This window comes from Rattus rattus, chromosome 3 (assembly GCF_011064425.1).
Source record: "Rattus rattus isolate New Zealand chromosome 3, Rrattus_CSIRO_v1, whole genome shotgun sequence".
NCBI lineage: Eukaryota > Metazoa > Chordata > Mammalia > Rodentia > Muridae > Rattus > Rattus rattus.
In genome coordinates, this window is record NC_046156.1 from 188,394,559 (window position 1) to 188,420,259 (window position 25,701).

Genomic DNA, 25,701 nt, shown 5'->3' on the forward strand with positions numbered 1-25,701 from the left:
AAATATTTGGAGCTTGGACCAGGAAGAATACATTTTCCCTTGAAAGCTGTTACCAAAAGTTTTATTAATTCATTTATTTATTAATGTTGGTCAGCATAGTTGGCAATAAGCTTCATTGTGACATTTTCATGCATTTATATTATCATATTTTGTTCTTATTTGTGGCTCTACTGCCCTCTATTATCCTTATCCCATCTTGATGAGCATCCTTTTACACACAGATAGTCACTTCTGCTTTATGTAATATGTACTCAGTACCTCTGTTATTTCCCTCCTCTTCCTTCTCTATTTAGATAGCCTCTTGTCCATCATAGTCCCTTTACTTCATTCATGTGGTCCCCTGTTTCTCTTTCTTCTCTCTTCTTTCTTTCCGTTATAAATTTAAATCTAGGGACCAAAAACCTGCCTGGAGAAAACTGGTCTCCCAGGAGTGCTGTCCCTCCTAAGCCCACAGGTGAGACCCACACTTTTGTTCTACTAACTGCCCAACAAGAGACCCACCAGGAGCACACAGGGCACAGGAACCACAGAGCAGCCTGAGACAAGACCCTTCCATTCTCCATCTACATTCCAAGCTAAGGCTGTCCCACAGCCCTCCAGACCCAAAGCCTGCCCGGAAGACCTGGTCTCCCAGGAGTGCTTTAGTGCCTAAGATCACAGGCTCACAGACCAACGGAAGAGGCAAGGTCCAGCCAGACAGGAAGACCAACTAACATTGGAGATAACCAGATGTCAAGAAGCAAGGCAAGAACCTATGCAACAGAATCATCAGAACCTATTTCTCACACCACAGCAAGTACTGAATATTCCAACACACAGGGAAAGCAAGATTTGGCTTTAAAATCACATCTCATGATGATGATAGATGACTTTAAAGAGGACATAAATAACTCCCTTAAAGAAACAGAGGAGAATGAAAGGAAACAATAGAAGCCCTTAAAGAAGAAACATAAAAATCCCATAAAGAATTACAAGAAAATACAACCAAACGAAGGCGAAGGAATTGAACAAAAGCATCCTGGATCTAAAAACACAAATAGAAACAATAAAGAAATCATAAAGAGAAACAACTCTGGAGAGAGAAAACCTAGAAAAGAGAACAGGAATCATAGATGCAAACATCACAAACAGAATACAAAAGACTGAAGAGAGAATTGCAGGGGCAGAAGATATCATAGAAAACATTGACACAAGAGTCAATGAAAATGCAAAATACAAAAACCTCCTAACCCAAATCATCCAGGAAATCCAGTACATAATGAGAAGACTAACCTAAGGATAATAGGAATAGAAGAGAACAAAGATTCCCAACTTAAAGGGCCAGTAAATACCTTCAACAAAGTTATAGAAGAAAACTTTTTTAAACTAAAGAGTTGCCCATAACCATACAAGAAGCCTACAGAACTCCAAATAGACGGGAACAGAAAAGAAATCCCTCCTGCAACATAATAGTCAACACCACAAATGCATAAAACAAATAAAGAATATTAAAAGCAGTAAGGGAAAAATGTCAAGTAATATATAAAGGCAGACCTATCAAAATTACACCAGACTTCTCACCAGAGACTATGAAAGCCAGAAGATCCTGAGCAGATGTCATACAGACCCTAAAAGAACACAAATGCCAGCCCAGGCTACTATATCCAGCAAAACTCTCAACTAACATAGATGGAGAAACCAAGATATTCCATGACAAAACCAAATTTACACAATATCATTCCACAAATCCAGTCCTACAAGGGATAATAGATAGAAAATTCCAACACAAGAAGGGAAACTACACCCTAGAAAAAGCAAGAAATTAATCTAATTTCAGCAAACCCAAAAGAAGATAGCCACACAAACATAATTCCACCTCTAACAACGAAAATAATAGGAAACAACCATCTCTATTCCTTTACATCTCTTAACATCAGTGAACTCAATTCCCTAATAAAAACACACAGACTGAATATTTAAATAAGACCTAGCATTTTGCTGCATAGAGGAAATTCATCTCATTGACAAAGACAGACACTACCTGAGAGTAAAAGCCTGGAAAACCAAGCAAATGGTCAAAAGAAACAAGCTGAAGTACCCATTCTAATGTCAAATAAAATCTACTTTTAACCAAAAGTTATCAAAAAAGATGAGGAAGGATACTTCATATTCATCAAAAGAAAAATCTACCAAGATGAGCACTCAGTTCTGAACATCACTGCTCCAAATGCAAGGGCACCCACATTCATAAAAGAAACTTTACCAAAGCTCTAAGCACACATTGCACCTTGCACAATAATAGCGGGAGACTTCAACACCCCTCTCTCATCCATGGACAGATCATGGAAATGGAAACTAAATGGAGACACAGTGAAACTAGCAGAAGTTATGAATGAAATGGATTTAACAGATATCTATAGAACATTTCATCCTAAAACAAAAAGAATATACCTTCTTCTCAGTACCTCATGGCACCTCCAAAATCGACCATATACTCTGTAGCAAAACAGGCCTCAGCAGATACAAGAAAACTGAAATAATCCCATGCATCCTGTCTTAGTCAGGGTTTCTATTCCTGCACAAACATCATGACCAAGAAGCAAGTTGGGGAGGAAAGGATTTATTCAGCTTACTTCCACATTGCTGTTTCATCACCAGTGGAAGTCATGACTGGAACTCAAGCAGGTCAGGAAGCAAAAGCTGATGCAGAGGCCATGGAGGAATGTTTCTGGCTTGCTTCCCCTGGCTTACTCAGCTTGCTTTTTTATAGAATCCAAGACCACCAGCACAGGGACGGTACCACCGAATATAGACTGGGTCCACCAGCTTGACTACTAGTTGAAAAAAATGCCTTACAGCTGGGTCTCATGAAGGCATTTCCAAAACTAAGGCTCCTTTTTTGTGATAACTCCAGCTTGTGTCAAGTTGACAAACAAAACTACCCAGTACACATCCTACCAGATCACCATAAACTAAGGCTGGTTTTCAGTAACAACAAAAACAACAGAAAGCCCACATACACATGGAAGCTGACAACACTCCACCCAATAATAAGTTGGTTAATGAAAAAATAAAGAAATTAAGACTTTTTAGAATTTAATGAAAATGACGGCATAACATATCCAAACTTGTGGGATACAATTAAAGCAGTGCTAAGAGGAAAACTCATAGCTTATGAGTACCTCCAAAAAGAAACTGGAGAGAGCATATGCTAACTTCTTGGCAGCACACCTGAAAGCTCTAAAACAAAAAGAAGCAAATATATCCAAGAAGAGAAGTTGGCAGGAAATAATCAAACTCAGAGCTGTTATCAACCAAGTAGAAACAAAAAGGACTATACAAAAACTCAACCAAACCAGGAGCTGGTTCTTTGAGAATATCAACAAGATAGATAAAGCCTTAGCCAGACTAACCAGAAGTCACAGAGACAGTATGCGGATTAACAAAATCAGTAATAAAAAGGGAGACATAACAACAGAAATTGAGGAAATTAAAAAATTATCAGATCCTACTAAAAAAACAAAAAAAAACAAAAAACAAAAAACCAATACTCAGCAAAACCAGAAAATCTATATGATAAGACAATTTTCTAGACAGATAACAGGTACCAAGCTTAAACAAAATCAGACAGTCCCAAAGAAATAGAAATAGAAAGCAATCATTAAAAGTCTCACAACCAAAACAAAAAAAGCCCAGGACCACAGGGGTTTAGTGCAGAATTCAATCAGCCCTTCCAAAAAGACCTAATACCAATACTCTTCAAACTATTCCACAAAATAGAAACAGAAGGAATATTACCCAATTTGTCCTTTCAAGCCACAATTATCCTTATACCTAAGCCACACAAAGACCCTACAAAGAAAAAGAACTTCAGACCAATTCTCCTCAGGAATATCTGTGCAAAATATATTCAATACAATTCCCACAAGTCGAATGTAAGCAAACATCAATTACCATCACTCATCATGATCAAGTAGGCTTCATCCCAGAAATGCACAGATGGCTCCAAATATGAAAATCTATCATCGTAATCCATTATATAAACAAACGTAAAGAAAAAAACCACATGATCATCTCATTATATGCTGAGAAAGCATTTGACAAAATTCAACACCCCTTCATGATAAAAGTCTTGGAAAGATGAGGAATTCAAGGCTTGTTACCCAAACATAATAAAAGCAATACATAGCAATCCAGTATCAAACCAACATCAAACTAAATGGAGAGAAACTTGAAGCAATCACATTAAAATCAGGGACTAGACAAGGCTGCCCACTCTCCTCCTTCTTATCCAATATAGTACTTGAAGTCCTAGCCAGAGCAATCAGACAACTAAAATCATCAAAGAGATACAACTTGGAAAGGAAGAAGTCAAAATATCACTATTTGCAGATGATATGATAGTATAGTTAAGTGACCCCAAAAATTCCACCAAAAGGTTCCTAAACATGATAAACAATTTCAGCAAAGTGGCTAGATATAAAATTAACTCAAACAAACCAGTAGACTTCCTCTACACAAAGAATAAACAGGCTGAAAAATAAAAGAAGAAAGCGACACCCTTCTCAATAGTCACAAAAAAATATAAAATACCTCAGTGTGACTCTAACCAAGCAAGCGTAATATCTATATGGCAAGAACTTCAAGACTCTGAAGAAAGAAGTCGAAGGAGATCTCAGAAGAAGGAAAGATCTCCCATGATCAAGGATTGCCAGTATGAATATAGTAATAATGGTCATCTTTCCAAAAGCAATCTGCAGATTCCATGCAATCCTCATCAGAATTCCAAAACAATTCTTCATTAAGTTAGAAAGAGCAATTTGCCAATTCACTTGGAATAACCAAAAACTATTCTCAACAATTAAAGAACTTCTGGGGGATCACTGTCCCTGATCTCAAGCTGTATTACAGAGTAATCATGACAGAGACAGGCAGAAAGAACAATGGAATAGAATTGAAGACCCAGAAATGAACCCACACACCTATGTTCACTTGATCTTTGGCCAAGGAACTAAAACCATCCAGTAGAAAAAATGGTACTGGTTCAACTAGAGATCATGTTGAAGAATTCAAATTGAACCATTCTTATCTCTTTCTAAAATGCTCAAGTCCAGGTGGATCAAAGACCTCCACATAAAACCAGATACACTAAACTATATAGAGAAAGTGGGGAAGAGCCTCAAACACATGGGCACAGGGGAAATTTTCCTGAACAGAACACCAATTGCTTATGCTCTAAGATTAATAATCAACAAATGGGACCTCATAAAATTACAAAGTTTTTTGTAAGACAAAGGACACTGTCAATAGGACAAAATAGCAACCATCAGATTGGAAAAAGATTTTTATCAATCCTACATCTGATAGAGGGCTACTATTCAAAATATACAAAGAACTCAAGAAGTTAGACTCCAGACAACCAAATGATCCTATTTTTAAAATGGGGTACAGAACTAAATAAAGAATTGTCCACTGAGGAATATCAAATGGTGAGTAGTACCTAAAGAAATGTTGGACATCTTTAGTCATCAGGGAAATGGAAATCAAAACAACCCTGGGAACCCACCTCAGACCAGTCAGAATGGCTAAGATCAAAAACTCAGGTGACAACAGATGCTGATGAGGATGTGGAGAAAGAGGACCACTCCTCCATTGTTGGTGGGATTGCAGACTGGTACAACCATTCTGGAAATCAGTCTGGCAGTTCCTCAGAAAATTGGACATAGCACTACCTGAGGACCCAGCTATTCCCTTCCTGAACATATACCGAAAAGGTGCTCCAACATATAACAAGTACACATGCTCCAATATGTTCAAAGCAGCCTTATTTATAGTATCCAGAAGCTGGAAAGAACCCAGATGTCTTTCAACAAAGGTATGGATACAGAAAAAGTACATTTACACAATGGAGTACTACTCAGCTATTAAAAACAATGACTACACGAAATTATTAGGCACATGGACAGAAGGAGAAAATATCATCCTGAGTGATGTAACCCAATCACAAAAGAACACATATGGTATATGCACTCACTGATAAGTGGATATTAGCCCAAAAGCTTGAAATATCCCCCCCCCGAATAATTCACAGACCATATGAAGCTCAAGAAGAAGGAAGATCAAAATGTGGATGCTTCAGTCCTTCCTAGATGCGGGAACAAAATACTCATGGGAGGAAATACAGGGACAAAGATTGGAGCAGGGACTGAAGTTCATCTAGAGACTGCCCCACTTAGGGATCCATCCCATATGCAACCACCAAACCCAGTCACTATTGCTGATGACAAGAAGTGCTTGCTCACAGGAGCCAGATATGCATGTCTCCTGAGAGGCTCTGCCAGAGCCCTACTGATACAGATAAGGATGTTTGTAGCTAACCATTGGACTGAGCACAGAGACTCCAATGGAGGAGTTAGAGAAAGGACTGAGGTAGCTGAGGGGGTTTGCAACCCTATAGGAAGAACAACAACATCAACCAATCAGACCCCCAGAGCTCCCAGGGACTAAACCACCAACCAAAGAGTACACATGGAGGGACCCATGGCTCCAGCCACATACGTAGCAGAGGATGGCATTGTCTGGCTTCAGTAAGGGAAGAAGCCTTTGGTCCTGTGAAGGCTTAATTCCCCAGTGAAGGGGAATGCCAGGGTGTTGAGTTGGGAGTGGGTGTGTGGTAATGGGAGCATCTTCATAGAAGCAGGGGAAGGGGAATGAGAGATGGGGCCATCCGTAAAATGGGATAATATTTGAAATGTAAATATATAAAATATCCAGTAAAATAAATAAATAAGTAAGTAAATAATTTTAGATCTATATTATGCATATTAAAAAATCTGCATGATACTTACTTTTCTGACCATGTCTTATTTTATTAACATGAGTTCTTTTCAGGATTGACTCCAATGATCATTAAAATACACCTTAGCATTGAGAGCTATGAGCTTAAAACACCAACAGATACAGAGAATGATAAATAAATGAAATTTTCTTTGTCATGTTTAAACAGGTAAGGTTTAAATTTGATCATAGGGGTACCCAAGTTAAGATTTAAAAAAAAAATACTTCCTACTAAAACCCCACAATTTGCTTTCTCACATGGAAAAGAGACAAGAACCTGAAAAATCAAAGAGGTCCCTAAGTTACCTAATCAGAACTTTATGTTCCAGGAAGTAGGAAAGCTCCATCAAAGTCAGTATCTATAGAAAAGAAATGATTCAGACTGTTCAGTGACTACCCACACTTTGCAGCAGACATCCTCAGCCTCTCAAAGCTAGAATAGCACATGAGGTAAGAAAAAAATAACAAGAAAGCTCAAAGGACATGTGCCCATGAAGAATTAATGAAGCCAGATGATGCATTTGAAAGACATAATCAAGGGCAGATTGAGGAGCAGGCCAACTTTACCCATATTGTCAGTACAGTACACAAAAAACTAGAGAAGTTCTTGGAACATCGCTGAGACAGAAATAATATAGCACATTCACAATGGGAATAATCATTAGCTACAATACTGAGCAAATGAACCACAACATCAATAATAATAATAATAATAAATAGTAATAATAATAATTAATAATATTAATAGCAATGACAGCTCCAATTTGTATAAATCATGATTGTCTATTTCTTAACAAATCTTACAAATTAATAAAAAGAAGATTACTGATTTTGAAAAAATTCTGAATGACTATTTGGTTATTTTAAAATTTGTATGTTTATGCCACTTCTGTGCGGGTACCTGTGGAGGCAAGAAGAGGTCCTCAGATCTCTGGAGCTAAAGTTACACATAGTACTAAAAACTCAACCTGGGTATCTAAAAGAGCAGCAAGTACATTGAAGCACTAAGCTACCTCTCTAGTCCCAAGATGATTGTTTTAAAAGCTACTTTTAGCTCTACCATGGAGAAAGTAGACAATGGAGACATAAGGAAATGTCAGCATCCCTCTGACTCATTTGTAAAATGACTACAGCCACTGTACTGGGAAATCTGGCAACATTTAAACAACATATGCCCATATTTTTTGAAGTATCAATTGCAGTATTATGAATTTAGCATGATTTGTGCCAAATTGTGGTCATAGTAGTTCATGAACCATTATTTATAATAACAAAATTGTAGGCAAAACTTTATGAACATTATGGTTTGAATATAAAACGTTTATATAGTCTCAAGTACTTTAAAACTTCATTTACAACTGGTGGAGCTGTTTTGGGAGGTTCTAGAGGAACGGTTTTCAATCTTTCTAAGACTAAAACTCATCAATACATTTTTTCATGCTGTGGTGATCCCCAACCATAAAATTAGTTTCATTACTGCCTCATAAGTATAAATTTGCTAATGTAATAATAAATTATAATGTACATTTCTGTGTTTTCTGATGGTCTCAGGTAACCCCTGTGAAAGGGTTGTTCAACCCCAAGAAGGTCTTGACCCACAGGTTGAGAACAACTGTTCTAGAGTGCTTGGGTGTAGAGCTTGACTAGAAGAGGTGGACAGATCATTAAGAATAGACTTTGAGATTTTGTAACTGGATCCCATTTCCTGTTCACTTTCTACTTCCTAGCTATAGACACTCAGTTCTTGCCAGCATGTCTCCTTGGTCAGGATGGATTCTATCCCCTTAAAATTGTAAACCAAATTGAACCCTAACTCCTTTAAGCTGCTTCTATGAGATATTTGGTCATAGCAACAAGTACTAAAAACAATAAAATACAAAAATGGATCAATGAGATGGATTATAGTACTTTCAAACAATTCAATGTTTTATCCATAAAAAGTGAGGAATTTATATTTTAATACACATAGACTCAAAAAATATAAAATTAAGAATGAAAATGTTTATTACAATTAATAGGTAAATATGCTTATATTTCATTTGCTTTCTAACTTTTATTAACAAGGAATATTTGATAGGTCCTCAACTTAGAAATTTTTTGCCTTATATCTTTTCAATTTCATGATGATATAAGAGCAATATATCTTTCATAGGAAAAGGTTCTATACTTAGAAGTCAGACATTTTTCTGGACAAGAGATATGCATTATGATTCTATTTTACAGCTCTGGGCAGCTGCAGTGAGACACAGCTCCCAGGTAGCCACGGTATGCTGTTGACAATGTTGTCAGGCTTATGGGTTGGTGTTTTTTTGTTTGTTTGTTTTTTTACGGTTTTTAATACCTGTATCCAATAAACCACATCATCCACTTAGCTCTTTTATTGTACAATAAGCTCTATGCTTGACAATTTTATCCAACTATAGGTTAATAAAGCCATCCTGATCACAGCCCTATTGGAGCCCCATCTCCCTTTAGCCCACACCACCACCTGCACTTCTGCTGATCAAGTGTGTGTCTCCCAGGACTGCTCTAACCAGGAACATAGGAGGCCTGCTTTAACCAGGGACACAGGGGCCTTATTCAAACCAGAGATATAGCTCTACCTGCCTCCCAGGAGGCCTGCTCCAATCCAGGTCACACAGCTCCATCTGCTTCCTGTGAAACCTGCTCCAATCTGGGACATCCAGACCAGCTAACACCAGAGACATCCAGATGGCAAAAGGCAAGCGCAATTACATAATTGATAGAAGCCAATGCAATATGACACGATCAAAATCCAGCTCCTCTACCACAGTAGATATTCTAACACAACTGAAGAGCAAGATTCTGACATTAAATCACATCTCATGAAGATGATAGAGGTCTTTAAAGAGGATATAAATGATTCCCTTAAAGAAATACAGGAAAACACAGTCAAACAGGTAGAAAGCCTTAAAGATTAAATAAATAGATCCCTTAAAGAAATGCTGGAAAACACAAACAGGTAAAGGGAATGGACAAAACAGCCCAAGACATAAAAATAGAAATAGAAACAGTAAAGAAATAAAAAAATGAAGGCAACCCTAGAGATGGAAAACCTAGGAAAAAGAACTGGAATTACAGATGTAAGCATCACTAACAGAATACAAGAGATGGAAGAGATAATCTCAGGTTTAAAAGATACCATAGAAAAATTAGTACATTGGTCAAAGAAAATAACAAATCCAAAAAGTTCCTAACCTAAAACATTCGGGAAATTTGGAATACAATGGAATGATCAAACCTAAGAATAATAAGAATAGAAGAGGGTGAAGATTCCCAGTTCAAAGTACCAGGAAAAAAAAAATCCACAAACTCATAGAAGAAAACTTCCCTAACCTAAAAGAAACAGACAGCCATTAACATATAAGAAGCCTACAAAATACCAAATAAATTGGACCAGAAAAGAAAATCCTCCTATCACATCACTTAATAGTCAAAACGCTAAAAAAAAAAAAAAAAAATAGTAAAAGCTGCAAGAGAAAAAGGCCAAGTATCATATAAAGGCAGACCTATCAGAATTACACCCTACATCTCAACATAGACTCTAAAAGCCAGAAGATGCTGAACAGATTTTTTAATTCAGTGTTTTATCTATATGAAAGTGCCCCATACCTGAAATGCATGATTTATATGTTTGAAATACATTTTATCAACTCTGTGTGCTGATTATCAATAGCTAAAACTATTTGTTAAAGTGATTGAGAAGATGGTACAAAAGGAAATTACTGAAAAGATGTTTTGCAGACCCTAAGAGACCACAGATACCAGCCTAGACTACATTACCCAGCAAAGCTTTCAATTACAATAGATGGAGAAACCAAGATATTCTATGACAAAAACAAATTTAAACAATATACTTCTACTAATCCAGCCCTACATATAATACTAGAAGGAAATCTCCAATACAAGGAGGGTAACTACATCTAAGAAAGCACAAGAAATTAATCTCACAGCAAATACAAAAGAAGAAAAATCATACATACATAGTACTCCTCCAACAACGAAATAACAGGATGCAACAATCATTGGTCATTAGTATTTCTCAACATCAACACACTCAATTCAACAATAAAATGACACATGCTAACAGACTGAATATATAAACAGGATCCATCGATTTGCTACATAAAAGAAACATACTTCAACAAAAAAGATAAACACTACCTCAGAGTAAAAGGCTGGAAAAAGGTTTTCCAAGCAAATGGTTCCAAGAAACAAGCTATAATAGCCATTCTAATATCAAATGAACTAGATGTTCAACCAAAAGCAATTGAAAAAGATGGGAAAGGACATTTCATATTTATAGGAAAAATCCACCAAGATGAAGTCTAAGTTCTAAACATGTATGACCCAAATGTAAGGGCACCCACATTCATAAAAGAAATTTTACAAAATCTCACCAATGGACAGTTCACTGGAGCAGAAACTAAACAGAGGCACAATGAAACTAATAGAAACTATGAACAATTAGATTTAGCACATATCTACAGAACAATTCACCCCAAAACAAAAGAATATACCTTCTCAGCACCTCATGGAACCTCCTCCAAAATTGACCATATAATCAGACACAAAAGAAGCCTTGACAGATTCAAGAAGATTGAAATAACCCCTTGCATATGATCATATCACCATTGACTAAGGCTGGACTTCAACAACAACAGAAACAACAGAAAGCCCCCATACTCATGGAAACTGAATAACTCTCTACTCAATGATAACTTGAGGGGGGGAGAGAGAGAGAGAGAGATTAAATACTTTCTAGAATTCAGGGAAAAGGAATGCATAACATACCCCAACTTATGGGAAACAATGAAAGCAGTGTTGAGGGGAAATTCATAACACCAAGTGCCATGATAAAGAAACTGGAAAGATTGCATACTAACAACTTAACAGAACAACCAATTAGAAACAAAGAGAACAATTCAGAGATCAAAAAAACCAAGAGCTGGTTCTTTGAGAAAATCAAAAAGATAAACAAACCCTTAGCCAAACTAACTAAAGGACACAGAGACAGCATCCAAATTAACAAAATCAGAAATCAAAAGGGGCAGATAACAACAGAAACTGAGGAAATTAAAAAATAAAAATCATCAGGTCTTACTTCAAAAACCTACACTTAACAAAACTGGAAAATCTAAACAAAATAGATGATTTTCTAGACAGATACCACATTCCAAAGTTAAATTAAGACCAGGTAAACTATTTAAACAATCCTATAACCCCTAAGGAAATAGAAGCAGTCATTAAAAACCTCTCAACCAAAAAATGCCCAGGACTAGATGTTTTTTTGTGCAGAGTTTTACCAGACTTTGAAAGAAGAGCTAATACTAATATTCTTCAAACTATTCCACAAAACAGAAACAGAAGGAACATTACCTAATAAATTCTATGAGAACACAGTTACCCTGATATCTAAACCACACAAAGACCTAACAAAGAAAGAGAACTTCAAACCAATTTTACTTACAAGCATCAATGCAAAAATATTCAATAAAATTCTTGCAAAGTGAATCTAAGAACACATCAAAAGTACCATTCACCAAGATCAAGTAGGCCTCATTCCAGGGACTCAGGAACAGTTCAATAGATCAAAATCCACCAACACAATCCACTCAAAGAAAAATATCACATGATTATCTCATTAAATGTTAAAAATCCTTTCACAAACTCCAATACTCCTTCTTATTAAAAGTCTTGGAATTCAAGGAACATACCTAAACCTAATAAAAGCAATGAACATCAAACCAATAGCCAACATCAAATTAAATGAAAAGAAACTTGAAGCAATTCCACTAAAGACAAGACTGACTACTTTCTCCTTATGTACTCAATACAGTACTTGAAGTTCTAGTTAGAGCAATAAGACAATAAAAAGACATCAAGAGGATACAAAATAGAAAAGAAGTCAAGGTATCACTATTCAAGAATGAAATGATTGTATATAAGCAACCCAAAAATTCAACAAAGATGAAAAAACAAAGATGGCAAAACAAAGATGGCGGCAAAACAAAGATGGCGCCGACAGCCAGCCCCGTCTGAATATAAACAACTTACCGCGCATGCGCAGGCTTGTCCCCTCATCAGGGCAGCTGTATGATCCGGCGCCCTCCTGTGGTGAACAATAGTACTGCTCATGCGCGGGTTTTGTACCTGGTGTCAGTTAGCTGGTAATATGCTAATGAGGGAGCGGTACCATGCTAGTGAGGTGATTCATTCTCCGCCAATCCCTGGAGGACAAGTAGTGGGGTGATAGTGGGATGACAGTGGGGTGATAGTGGGGTGACTCGTGCCCCGCCAATCCCTGAAAGAATATTAGCATACTGTTGTGCATATAAGGCAAGCGACTTTGCCGCTCGTTGTCCCCGTATCAGCAATGAAGGTGTCCTGTAATAAAGGCTGTTGACAAGGATCCAACGGTGTCCTTACCAGACGAGGTGGGCACGACAAACAAAGAATTCCTACAACTGATAAACAACTTCAGCAAAATGGCAGGATATAAAATCAATAGCCCTCCTTTATGCAAATGATAAATGGGCTGAGAAAGAAACTAGGGAAACAACACCCTTCACAATAGCCACAAAAAATATAAAATATCTTAGTGTAACTCTAAGCAACCAAGTGAAAGGCCTGTGTGACAAGAACTCCAAGTTCCTGAAGAAAGGAATTGAAGAAGACCTCAGAACATGGAAAGATCTCCCACACTCATGGATAGGTTGGATTAAGATAGCAAAAAGGTCCACTTACCCAAAGCAATATACAGATGCAATGTAATCCCCAACAAAATTCCAACATAATTTTCCAGACCTTGAAAGAGCAATTCTCAACTTCATATAAAAAAAAATACCCAGGATAGCCAAAACAATCTGAACAATAAACAAACTTGGGGAGGAATCACCATCTTTGACCTCAAAGTGTACTACAGAGCAATAGTGATAAAACCTGCATGGTATTTGTATAGAAACAGACAAGTTGATCGATGGAATAAAATCAAAGACCCAGAAATAAACCCACACAACTATGAACACTTAATTGTTGCCAAAGAAAAGAAACCATACAGTGGAAAAAGAAAGCATTTTCAACAAATGGTGCTGGTCTAACTGGTGGTCTGCATGTAGAAGAATGCAAGTTGATTCATATTTATCACCTGTACAAAGCTCAGGTCCAAGTGGATCAAGGACCTCAGCATGAAAATGGGTACACTGAATCTAATAGAAAATAAAGTGGGAAATAGCCTTGAATGCTTTGGCACAGGAGAAAATTTCCTCAACAGAACACCAATGGCTCAGGTTCAAAGATCAACAATTGATGAATGGGATCTCTTGAAACTGAAAGGCTTCTGCAAGGCAAAGGACACTGTCAGTAGGACAAAACAGCAACCTACAGATTGGGGAAAGATCTTCACTAACCTTAGATCCAACAGAAAGTTAATAACCAAAATATATAAAGAATTTAAGAAGTTAGACTCCAAAAGAATAAATAACCCAATTTTAAAATGGGATTATGGAGGCTCCCAGGACTCAGTGTGGGTATCCTTAGCCAAAATGTCCTACGGGAAGGTGATGGAACCTGAAGAAACCACCTCCTGTATTCAGACAGGATGCCCAGTGGAGATACTGGGACACCAACCCACCTCTAAAATTCTTGACCCAAAATTGCTCCTGTCTAAAAGAAATGCAGGGACAAAAGTGGAACAGAGACTGAAGCAATGGTTGAGCAGTGACCAGCCCAACTTGGGATCAATCTCACAGAAGGGCATCAATCCTGACACTATTACTAATGCTATGCTGTGCTTGCAGACAAGAGCTTAGCATGGCTGTCCTATAAGAGGCTCTACCCAGCAGCTGACTGAGATAGACAAGATAGACGCAGATACCCACAGCCAAACATGAGATGAAGGTCAGGGATCCCTATGGAAGAGTTAAAGGAAGGATTGAAGGAACTGAAGGAGATGGCAACCTTACAAAAAGACCAATAGTGTCAACTAATTTGCACCCCTGGGAGGTCCCAGAGACTGAGCCACCAAGCAAAGAGCATGCACGAGCTTGTCCAAGGCCCCCAGCACATATGTAACAGAAGGCTGCATTGTTTGGCCTCCATAGGAGAGGATTTGCCTAATATTGTAGAGAGATTTGATGCCCCAGAATCAGGGGATACCCAAGGGGGCTACCCTCTTTGAAGTGAAGGGATGGAGGTAAGAACTCTAAAGAGGAGGACCAAGAGGAGGTCAGCCTTTGATGTGCAAATAAGTAAAATAATTAATAAAAAGGCATTATGAACATAGTTAAGCTAGGGTAAAGTGATTAGATCCATAGGTCAATGGTAAAATGCATGCACAAGGCTCTGGTCCAATTTCCAGTGCCTACACACACACACACACACACACACACACACACACACACACACACACACACACTCACAAATACTAGTGATTATTTTTATAAGATAAGCTAAACTATGATGTTTGATAGACTATGATCTCTGCATTAAATGTACTTTTGACTTACAATATTTTCATTTAAATCATGAATTTATCAGGCCATATCCCTACTATAAATGTAGATACATTTTATGTAAAATATTAATTGAAGAGTGCAATCAAAAAAACTTTCCACCTGTAGAGAGAATTATGTTACTAGATTAGAAGATTTTTAGATAGGTTTTTTTTTTATAGAATTTGCTTTCTGTTGGTGAATTTTCTCTGATCAATAATTCAATAGAATTATAAAATATTTCAAAAGGCATCATTCATTCTAAGGTAGAAACATCATCAATCATGCTGGTTACCTGTGTGTTTTTGCTTCCAACTATTGTAGGGTAACCAGCAAAAGATTAGTTCCCCTACAGAAAATACTTTCAGAGTTGGATTAAGTACAGGAGCAACTATTTCTAGAACACAGACAATTGTTGTCCCTGAGGGCACACAGACTCACCAGTTTAAACCTTAAGATTTCTTACTCTCTCCAAAACAAAGGAAGGAAGGAAGGAAGGAAGGAAGGAAGGAAGGAAAAAAAAGTGTATTTTTCATGATGGAGAGAGGCAGTCCAAACAGAACAAAATTTTAAGCAAGAAGGCAGTGATCAAAGTATAGGTAGCTGACATGCCCAAAGTCTAGAAGTTAAGACCCTATACCAAAAAGGAAAAAAAGAAGAGTCATGCAGAGAGTATGTCTAGTAGCCCAAGTGTAATCATATGCGAGTTGGTGACTAAGGTCCTGGTTGCATAATATCAAGATAAGATCCTGTGTGAGAACCTGCCAGATGGAAAACATTGTGGAATTAAGATAACAGGGACAGTGGAGGCCAAGGAGAACTGTCAGTAGAATACTTCAGGACTCCAAGCCCGTAAGAATGGGAAGTCTCGTTAATAAACACCTCATTGCCACCCCTGCCATCCATCTGAGTCTCAGAAAGTTGGATGCCCCAAACTTGGAGAAGCCCCAAAGGAAGTATCAGGACCTATCCAACCTTTGTTGACACTGTTGAACATGGCCAAATTGAACAGGCTTGGGGAACACCTTAGATTTTCTAAAGATTTGTATTAGCAAAGCAAAAAAAAAAAAAAAAAAAAATGAAGTTTAAGTACATTCAAATCAATCATTGAACAATATGCTAAGATAAACAATCAATACTCTTTAGAAGAATATCGCAGAACCCAGAGGCTTTACAATCAACTATCCAAACTGTACAATATTCATTTAAACATCACTGAAAACAGAAAAATATGACATGCTGATTAGCAAAAAAAAAAGCACCAAATAAAAATAAGGCTCCAATTCATCTAACAAATATCTTAAAGTGGCTATTATATACAATATATAGGAATATTAATAATATATGTAGTCTTTCAGATAGTAAAGAAAAAATATGCTCAATTAACAGAAGTATAAGGTTAGTCTAAGCAGAAAAAGAAGAACAAAAAGAAAATTCTAGAACTAAAAAACAAGTGAAATAAAAATTTTAGTGAAATGAGATCACTGGTTGCAGATGGTAAGGGAAAGTCCAAAAATGATCCACAGAAATTTTTCTTCAGTCTAGGAAACAAAGAGTAAATAAAATTTAAATGAACAAAGTATTAAAATTAGGTGATATAGTTGGGATGTAGTAATGCGCTCATGTTTGTATTTGTAATCTTAGGTCATTCAAAGACATCCTAGGATACATAGGGAGAATGTATTATGATGGAAATATATATACATATACATATATGTATATATCAAACCATTTTAATTTCAGTATAACTAATTTCAGCATAACAGAAAAACAGAATAAAAACAAGCTGGACAGAATATGTAAAGTAATAATACCTAGTTTCTGCAAATAACCAAAAAGACCCAAGAAGTTTAGTTAACTTCTTAGAGTGAGTATGAAGAGACCTATCCCCAGTCACAGGGACACAGTAAGCAGAGGCCAATAGATAAAACATGAGGCATATCGAGTGAAGAGATGAGCTGTGGACAAGAGAAAAGGCTTGCCACAGATTCTCAGAAACAATAAAATGAAATGACATCATTAAATTACTGAAAGAGAGAGAAACAAAAACAAAGTCTGTTAACCCATAGTTATCTGCCTAACAATAATACCTTCAAAATCAAGAAAGAACTAAACAAACATCCTAATAAACAAGAGATAACTAGTCCCCTGCAGACTTACCCAGAAAAACAAAGGGTTGGTCAAGCTAATGCTACCAGACAGAAACAGATTTATACTAAAGAATAAATAGGACAGGAGATATTGAATGAATTGGTAAGTATAAATGAGAATGTTTTCTTTCTGTTTAGATTTTCTTTAAATGATTAGTATTTAAAGAAAAAAAAACAATAGCACTGTAACACTGGAAAAAGAAAATAACACTGGCACAGAAATAACGTCCAAAAGCTTCTAATATATATACTCAACCAATAACTTTAGAAAATGAATAAATAGCAAAGAAGAAAATAATTGGCCTAAAACCATGGAAAAAGCAGAAGTGGTAAGCAAAGAGATTTGGACTCGGGTTCTTGATATTGACAAGTAAGACTCCCAAAAGCCATAACTCAGGTAAAACTACATTCAATCTGCACAGGACAGTGTCAGTTTGCAGCTATTGTCTCAGTGTAAATCTCAAGGGTCCTTCGATCTACTCTTGAAAAACCAAGACGATGAGTTGCTCTCCAGCTATAATGTTTCATAGTATAAAGACATGATCAGTAGTCTTCATTTGAAAGATGACTTTTGAAGGTCATGTTTATATGATAAATGGAATTGTTAGACAAAGAACAAGGATGAAGCTAAGGGTAAGATGAATTCTTTGATTTAGAGAAAACATGATATATTAATTTATAAATAAGAGTGAAAGTTGGTACTACGAGATATTTTTTAAATAAAAGTTATTTTTCAGCAAGAAACTAATCATTTTGCAAGAAAACAAAGAGAGGACAAACACACAAACATAATCTCACCTCCAAATATGAAGAAAATAGAAAGCAACAATCACTATTCCTTAATATCTCTGAACATCAATGGACTCAATTCCACAATTAAAAGGACACAGATTTACAAACTGGATACACAATGAGGACCCAGCATTTTGCTGCCTACAGGAAACACACCTCAGAGAAAAAGACAGACACTACCTCAGAGTGAAAGACTGGAAAACAACTTTCCAAGAAAATGGTCTGAAGAAGCAAGCTGGAGTAGACATTCTAATATCAAATAAAATCGATTTTCAACCAAAACTCATCAAAAAAGATAAGGAAGGACACTTCATATTCATCAAAGGAAAAATCCACCAAGATGAACTCTCAATCCTAAATATCTATGCTCCAAATACAAGGGCACCTACACATATAAAGGAAACCTTACTAAAGCTCAAAGCACACATTGCCCCTCAAACAATAATAGTACGAGATTTCAACACCCCACTCTCATCAGTGGACAAATCATGAAAACAGAAATAAAACAGAGACATAGACAGACTAAGAGAAACCATGAACCAAATGGACTTAACAGATATTTATAGAACATTCTATCCTAAAACAAAAGGATATACCTTCTTCTCACCAACTCATGGTACTTTCTCCAAAATTGACCATATGATTGGTTATAAAACAGGCCTCAACAGATACAGAAAGAAGGAAAAAAAAAAACCCATGCATCCAATCAGACCACCACGGGCTAAAGCTGGTCTTCAACAACAATAAGGGAAGAGAGACGACATATACATGGAAGTTGAACAATACTCTACTCAATGATAACCTGGCCAAGGAAGAAATAAAAAAAGAAAGTAAAGACTTCTTACAATTTAATGAAAATGAAGGTACGACATAACCAAACTTATGGAACACAATGAAAGCTGTGCTAAGAGGAAAACTCATAGCTCTGAGTGCCTGCAGAAAGAAACAGGAAAGAGCATATGTCAGCAGCTTGACAGCACACCTAAAAGTTCTAGAACAAAAAGAAGCAAATACACCCAGGAGGAGTAGAAGGCAGGAAATAATCAAACTCAGAGCTGAAATTAACCAAGTAGAAACAAAAAGGACTATACAAAGAATCAACAGAACCAAAAGCTGGTTCTTTGAGAAAATCAACAAGATAGATAAACCCTTAGCCAGACTAACCAGAGGACACAGAGAGTGTGTCCAAATTAACAAAATCAGAAATGAAAAGGGAGACATAACAACAGAATAAGAGGAAATTCAAAAAATCATCAGATCCTACTACAAAAGCCTAAAAACTTTAAAATCTGGGGGAAATGGGCAATTTCCTAGACAGATACCAGGTACTGAAGTTAAATCAGGAACAGATAAACAATTTAAACAACCCAATAATTCCTAAAGAAATAGAAGCAGTCATTAAAATCTCCCAACCAAAACGAGCCCAGTCCAGATGGGTTCAGTGCAGAATTCTATCAGACCTTCATAGAAGACCTCATACCAATACTATCCAAACTATTCCACAAAATTGAAACAGATGGAGCTCTACCAAATTCCTTCTATGAAAACACAATTACTCTAATACCTAAACCACACAAAGACCGAACAAGGAAAGCGAACTTCAGAACAATTTCCCTTATGAATATCGACACAAAAATACTCAATAAAATTCTTGAAAACTGAATCCAAAAGCACATCAAAACAATAATCCATCCTGACCATCTCAGGTATGCAGGGAGGGTTTAATATATGGAAAACTATCAATGTAATCCACTATATAAACAAACTGAAAGATAAAAACCACATGATCATTTCATTAGATGCTGAGAAAGCATTTGACAAAATTCAACACCCCTTCATGATATAAGTTCTGCAAAGATCAGGAATTCAAGGCCAATACCTAAACATAATAAAAGCCATATACAGCAAACCAGTTGCTAACATTAAACTAAATGGAGAGAAACTTGAAACAATCCCACTAAAATCAGGGACTAGACAAAGCTGCCCACTCTCTCCTTATTTATCCAATATAGTTCTCGAAGTCCTAGCCAGAGCAATCGGACAACAAAAGGAGATCAAGGGGATACAGATTGGAAAGGAAGAGGTCAAAATATCACTATATGCAGAAGATATGATAGTATGTTTAAGTGATCTCAAAAGTTCCACCAGAGAACTACTAAACCTGATAAACACCTTCAGCAAAGTGGCTGGGTATAAAATTAACTCAAATAAATCAGTAACCTTCCTCTACACAAAAGAGAAACAAGCAGAGAAGGAAATTAGGGAAATAACACCCTTCATAATAGTCCCAAATAACATAAAATACCTCGGTGTGACTTTAACCAAGCAAGTGAAAGATTTGTATGATAAGAACGTCAAGCCTCTGAACAAAGAAATTGAATATCTCAGAAGATGGAAAGATCTCCCATATTCATGGATTGGCAGGATTAACATAGTAAAAATGGCCATTTTACCCAAAGTGATCTACAGATTCAATGCAATCCCTATCAAAATTCCAATCCAATTCTTCATAGAGTTAGACAGAGCAATTTGCAAATTCATCTGGAATAACAAAAAACCCAGGATAGCTAAAACTGTCCTCAACAATAAAAGGACTTCCGAGGGAATCACTATTCCTGAACTCAAGCAGTATTACAGAGTAAAAGTGATAAAAACTGCATGGTATTGGTACAGAGACAGACAGATAGACCAGTGGAATAGAATTAAAGACCCAGAAATGAACCCACACATTGATTTTTGACAAAGGACCCAAAAACCATCCAATGGAAAAAAGATAGCATTTTCAGCAAATGGTGCTGATTCAACTGGAGGTCAGCATGTAGAAGAAGGCAGATCGATCCATGCTTATCACCTTGTACAAAGCTTAAGTCCAAGTGGATCAAGGACCTCCACATACACTCAACCTAATAGAAGAAAAAGTGGGAAAGAATCTCGAACACATGGGAACTGGAGAAAATTTCCTGAACAAAACACCAATGGCTTATGCTCTAAGATCAAAAATCGACAAATGGGATCTCATAAAACTACAAAACTTCTATAGGACAAAGGACACTGTGCTCTAGGACAAAACGGCAACCAACAGATTGGGAAAAGATCTTTACCAATCCTACAACTGATAGATGGCTTATGTCCAAAATATACAAAGAACTCACAAAGTTAGACTGCAGGGAGACAAATAACCCTATTGAAAAGTGGGGTTCAGAGCTAAAGAAAGAATTCACAGCTGAGGAATGCCAAATGGCTGAGAAACACCTAAAGAAATGTTCAACATCTTTAGTCATAAGGGAAATGCAAATCAATACAACCTTGAGATTCAACCTCACACCAGTCAGAATGGCTAAGGTCAAAAACTCCAGTGACAGCAAATGCTGGCGAGGAAGTAGAGAAAGAGGAACACTCCTCCATTGTTGGTTGGATTGCAGACTGGTACAACCGTTCTGGAAATCAGTCTGGAGGTTCCTCAGAAAATTGGACATTGAACTACCTGAGGATCCAGCTATACCTCTCTTGGGCATATACCCAAAAGATGCTCCAAGAAATAACAAAGACACATGCTCCTCTATGTTCATAGCAGCCTTATTTATAATAGCCAGAAGCTGGAAAGAACCCAGATGCCCTTCAACAGAGGAATGGATACAGAAAGTGTGGTACATCTACACAATGGAATACTACTCTACTATCAAAAGCAATGACTTTATGAAATTCATAAGCAAATGGATGGAACTGGAAAATATAATCCTGAGTGAGGTAACCCAATCACAGAAAACACACTTGGTATGCACTCACTGGTAAGTTGATATTAGCCCAAATGTTCGAATTACCCTAGATGTACAGAACATATGAAACTCAAGAAGGATGACCAAAAGGTGAATGCTTCACTCCTTCTTTAAAAGGAGAACAAGAATACCCTTGGGAGGGAATAGGAAGGCAAAATTTAGAACAGAGGCTGAAGGAACGCCCATACAGAGCCTGCCCCACATGTGGCCCATACATATACAGCCACCAAACTAGATAAGATACATGAAGCACAGAGGTGCAGGCTGACAGGAACCAGATGTAACTCTCTCCTGAGAGACACAGCCAGAATATGGCAAATACATAGGCGAATGCCAGCAGCAAACCACTGAACTGAGAATGGGACCCCCGTTGAAGGAATCAGAGAAAGGACTGAAAGAGCTTGAAGGGGCTTGAGACCCCATATGAACAACAATGCCAAGCAACCAGAGCTTCCAGGGACTAAGCCACTACCCAAAGACTATACATGGACTGACCCTGGGCTCCAACCTCATAGGTAGCAATGAATAGCCTAGTAAGGGCACCAGTGAATGCGGAAGCCCTTGGTCCTGCCAAGACTGAACCCCCAGTGAATGGGATTGTTGGGGGGAGGGCAGTAATGGGGGGAGTATGGGGAGGGGAACACACATATAGAAGGGGGAGGAGAGGTTATAGGGATGCTGGCTTGGAAACTGGAAAAGGGAATATCAATTGAAATGTAAATAAGAAATACCCAATTTAATAAAGATGGAAAAAATTTAAAAAAAAGATATTGCTTCCTGAAAAGAAAGTTATGTTTCACAGACTTTCATTCGTGATAAGAATTGGAAATCAATTTTGTGAGTCTTAAAAGGACACAGTGAATTGCATGAGTTGTGTAACCCTTCCTAATTTTTAAAGAAAGAGGGAAAATACGTGGCAAATGTAAATGGATAGAGAGGTAATGTAAATCAACCTAACGGTCAGTTAGATGAAACACAATTTTGTTTTACTTGCACAGTAATGCATCAGTAATGCATACACCACGCAGGCAGAAAATTTCAAGGGAAAAGAACATGTCAAGACAATCATTTAGTGAAGTATTCAGCAACTTCATCAGATTATTATCAATATATAATTACCATTGGTGCATGCTGTATCTGTTGAGCATTTATTACGCACGGAATATTTGTTAGATGTCTTACATTCCTCACTGAATCCTTATGATAATCTGGAACTGTGGTATTATCATTCTACGAGATAAATGCAAAACAAAGTGTACCCAGGCATCATAATAGTCAGTAATGGAAGACTCAAAACCCATTCTTATATCTCTTCAATTCCAACTGTGTCTCCACCCTGCCTCCAGGTCTTGATGCACTGGCAATGATCCTTAATACTCTGAAAGTCATCAAGATATATAGAAAAATGAATTATCCCTTCATCCCTAGCTAATGAAGATAGGTCTGTCAGATGAAGGGATGTTGCTACTGGAAGGGAAATGGTAGCAGTAAAGAACAACAACAAAACATGGACAAATCAATTAAGTAAAGAATAACCACTTGAAAAATAACGAATTAAAAGTGGGACCAAGGTATGCTTTTCCTAAAGTGCTGAATTTTAATATAGAACATGAAAAGGAAACGAAGATATGCTAATAAAGTAGGAGGGGAAAATGTGGGGAATGTGTGCAGATAGGCTATATATACACTTTCACACTCATTGTTTTCTAAGAAATGCCAAAACAGATCCTCCATCTGTAAGATTGAAAATTTGAACTTGAAACCTGAGCATATCCGACAAAGATGTCCTTGGAAGGATGACTGTTGAAACAATGTGTTGCATGGTTTTAACTCTGACTACCAAATCACTACATGCTAAATTTCTTTGACAACTAGTAGAACATCAATGCCTTTATTAAATAGTCTTCCCAAAAAGGATCTTTACCAATCCTACATCTGAAAGAGGGCTAATATCTAAAATATACAAAGAACTAAAGAATTTAGACTCCAGAGAATCAAATAACCCTATTAAAAATGGGGTACAGAGCTAAACCAAACATTCTTAGCTGAGGATTATCGAATGGTGCATAAGGAAATGTTCAACATCCTTAGTCATCAGGGAAATGCAAATCAAAACAACCCTGAGATTCCACCTCACAGCAGTCAGAATGGCTAAGATCAAAAACTCCAGTGACAGCAGATGCTGGCCAGGATGTAGAGAAAGAGAAACATTCCTCTATTGTTGGTGGGGTTGTAAGCTAGTAGAGCAACTCTGGAAATTAGTCTGGTGGTTCCTCAGAAAATTCAACATAGTACTTAATACCTGAAGACCCAGCTATACCACTCCTGGGCATATACCCAAAATGCTCCACTATGTTCATAGCAGTCTTATTTATAATAGCCAGAAGCTGGAAAGAAACCAGATGCCCTTCAACAGAGGGATGGATTCAAAAAATGTGGTACAGCTACACAATGCAGTACTACTCAGCTATCAAAAACAATGACTTTATGAAATTCATAGGCAAATGGAATGAACTAGAAAATATCATCCTGAGTAAGGTTACTCAATCACAGAAAAACACACTTGGTATGCACTCATTGATAATTGCATATTAGCCAAAAAGCTTGAATTGAATTACCCAAGATGCAATCCACAGACCACAGGAAGCTCAAGAAGAAGGATGACCAAAATGCGGATGCTCCCACTCCTTCTTAAAAGGGTAAAAATATCCAAAGGAGGGGGTATGAAAGCAAAGTTTAGAGCAGCGACTCAAGGAAGTTCAGAGCCTGCCCCACATGTGGCCCATATATATATATATGTGTGTGTGTGTGTGTGTGTGTGTGTGTATGTGTGTGTGTGTGTGTGTCAAAGATAGAGATTGATAAGATTAGATAAGATTGATGAAGCTAAAAAAATACATGTTGAAAGGGACCAGATATAGATCTCTCCTGAGAGACACATCCAGAGCATGTCCAATACAGAGGTCAATGCTAGCAGCAAGCCACCGAACTGAGAATAGGACCCCCCCCCTCGGGGGAATTAGAGGAAGGATCGAAAGAGGTAAAGGAGCTTGCAACCCCATAAATCAGCAATGCCAACAACCAGAGCTTCCAGGGACTAAACCACTACCGAAAGACTGTACATGGCCTGACCCAGGGCTCCAACTGCTTATGTAGCAGAGAATAACCTTGTTGGGGCACCAGTAGAAGGATAGTAGTCCTGCCACAGTGCAGGGGAATATGGGGGGCAATAAGGGGGATTTATAGGGGGAATAGCTGCATGGGGGAGGTAGGGGGAGGGAATTGGGGCTTATGGACAGAAAATCGGGAAGAGGAATAACATTTGAAATGTAAGTAAAGAAATATATCTAATAAAAAATTAGAAAAAGAAAAAATAATTCTTCCCAAAACGGACTACAGGAATGATTGAGCCATGAGTGTACGGCATTGATAGTGTAGCAGAAGCCAGAGACCTGGAACCAAACCAATGCCTCATTGCCATGAAGATTTACAAGTAAAGCTGTTTGGGCAAAAAAAGGTATACTGTGTGACACACAGCTTCCACAGCTGGGTGTTTTATGACGTTTTTAATTTTTATTACCTTTTGTAGGGAAGGTGACAAGGGTGTAGGGAATATACAGAAGGGCTGGGAAATGAGGGCGACTGAGGTACATG